Below are 2,379 nucleotides of genomic sequence, written 5' to 3'. Positions count from 1 at the left end.
CCACAGTTCTTTTATCCACTCATCTGCTGATGGGCACTTAGGCTGTTTTCAAATCTTAGCTATTGCAAATTGTGCTGCTATGAATACAGGGGTGCATATATTCTTTCTGGTTAGTGTTTCTGGATTCTTGGGATATATTCCTAGAAGCGGGATCACAGGGTCAAATGGGAGTTCCATTTTTAACTTTTTGAGGAAACTCCATACTGTCTTCCACAGTGGCTGCACCTGTCTGCATTCTCACCAGCAGTGCATGAGGGTTCCTTTTTCTCCACATCCTCTCCAGCACTTGTAATTTGTTGATTTGTTAATAATAGTCATTCTGACAGGTAAGAGATGGTACCTCATTGTCGTTTTGATTTGCATCTCTTGGATAATTAGTGACTTTGAGCATGTTTTCATATGTCTCTTGGCCTTCTGTATGTCCTCTTTCAAAAGCATTTATTTAGATCCTTTGCCCATTTTTTGATTGGATCATTTATCTTCCTTTCATTAAGTTGTATGAATTCTCTGTAAATTTTGGAGATTAAACCCTTATTGGAAATATCATTGCAAGTATGTTCTCCCATGCAGTGGGCTTTCTTGTTGTTTTGTTGATGGTTTCTTTTGCTCTGCAGAAGCTTTTTTATTTTGATGTAGTCCCATTTGTTTATTTTGTCCTTAGTCACTATTGCCCTAGGAGCTGTGTCTATAAAGATATTGCTACAACATATGTCTGCTATTTTGCTGCCTATGGAGTCTTGTAGGATTTTTATGGTTTTCCATCTTACATTTAAGTCCTTTAGCCATTTTGAGTTTGTTTTTGTGGGTGGTGTAAGTTGGTGATCTAGTTTCATTTTTTACATGTATCTGACCAAATTTCCCAGCACCATTTATTGAAGAGACTGTCTTAACTCCATGGTATGCTCTTGCCTCCTTTGTCAAATATTAATTGAGCATAATTTCTTGGGTTGATTTCTGGGTTCTCTGTTCTGTTCCATTGGTCTATATGTCTGTTCTTGTGCCAGTCCCAGGCAGTTTTGAGAACCGTGGATTGGTAATATTGCTTGGTATCTGGTATTGTGATCCCTCCAACTTTGTTCTTTCTCAGGATTGCTGCAGCTTTTCAGGGTCTTTTTTTATTCCAGATGAATTTCTGGAGAGTTTGTTCTAGATCTTTGAAATATGCCATTGGTATTTTAATTGGAATCCTATTGAATCTGTAGTTAGCTTTGGGTAGTATGGACATTTTAATGATGTTGATTCTACCAATCCATGAACATGGTATGTTCTTCCATTTGTATATGTCTTCCTCTATCTCTTTTTTCAATGTCCTGTAGTTTTCTGAGCATAGGTCTTTTATGTCCTTAGTTAAATTTATTCCTAGGTATCTTAATTTTTTTGGTGCAATGGTTAATGAGATTTTTTTTTCATTTCTCATTCTGTGAGTTCAGTATTGGTGCATAAAAAGGCCATAGATTTCTGAGTGTTAATTTTGTATTCTGCTACATTGCCAAATTCATTTATAGGTCTAGTAGTTTTTTTATGGAGTCTTTGGGGTTTTCTATGTATAGTATCATGTCATCTACAAATAAGGACAGTTTTACCTCTTTTCCAATTTGGATGCCTTTTATTTCTTATTCTTGTCTGATTGCTATGGCTAGCACTTCCATTACTATATCGAACAGGAGTGGTAAAAGTGGGCATCCCTGTCTTGTTCCTGTTCTTAGGGGAAATGAGTTTAGTTTTTGCTCATTGTGTATGATGTTGGCTGTAGGTTTGTCATATAAGGCTTTTATTATGTTGAGGTCTGATCCCTCTGTTCCCACTTTGCTGAGAATTTTTATGAAGAAAGGTTGTTGGATTTTGTCAAATGCTTTTTCTGCTTCGCTTGATATGATTATGTGATTTTTGTCTCTCAGTTTGTTTATGTGATGTATCACATTTATTGATTTGCTGATATTGTACCATCTTTGAACCCCCAGAATAAATTCCACTTGGTCATGGTGTATGAGCTTTCTAATGTAATGCTGAATCAAATTTGCTAGAATTTTGTTGAGGATTTTAGCACCTATGTTCATCAAGGATATTTGCCTGTAGTTCTTTTTTTGTGTGTGTGGTGTCTTTAGCTGGTTTTGGAATAGGGTAATGCTGGCTTCATAGAAAGAGCTTGGAAGTGTGTCTTCCTGTTGAATATTTTGGAATAGTCTGAGGAGGATAGGTTTTAGTTCTTCGTTGAATGCTTGGTAGAACTCCCCTGTAAAGCCATCCAGACCAGGGCTTGTTTGCTGGAAGATTTTTGATTACTGCTTCAATTTATTTGGTAGTTATCAGCCCATTCAGGTTTTTTTATTCTTCCTGATTGAGTTGTGGGAGCTTGTATTTTTCTAAGAATATGTCCAT

Source organism: Myotis lucifugus, unplaced genomic scaffold (genome assembly GCF_000147115.1).
Source record: "Myotis lucifugus unplaced genomic scaffold, Myoluc2.0 scaffold_41, whole genome shotgun sequence".
In the NCBI taxonomy this organism is placed as follows: domain Eukaryota; kingdom Metazoa; phylum Chordata; class Mammalia; order Chiroptera; family Vespertilionidae; genus Myotis; species Myotis lucifugus.
Note: the sequence above shows the minus strand (reverse complement) of the source record.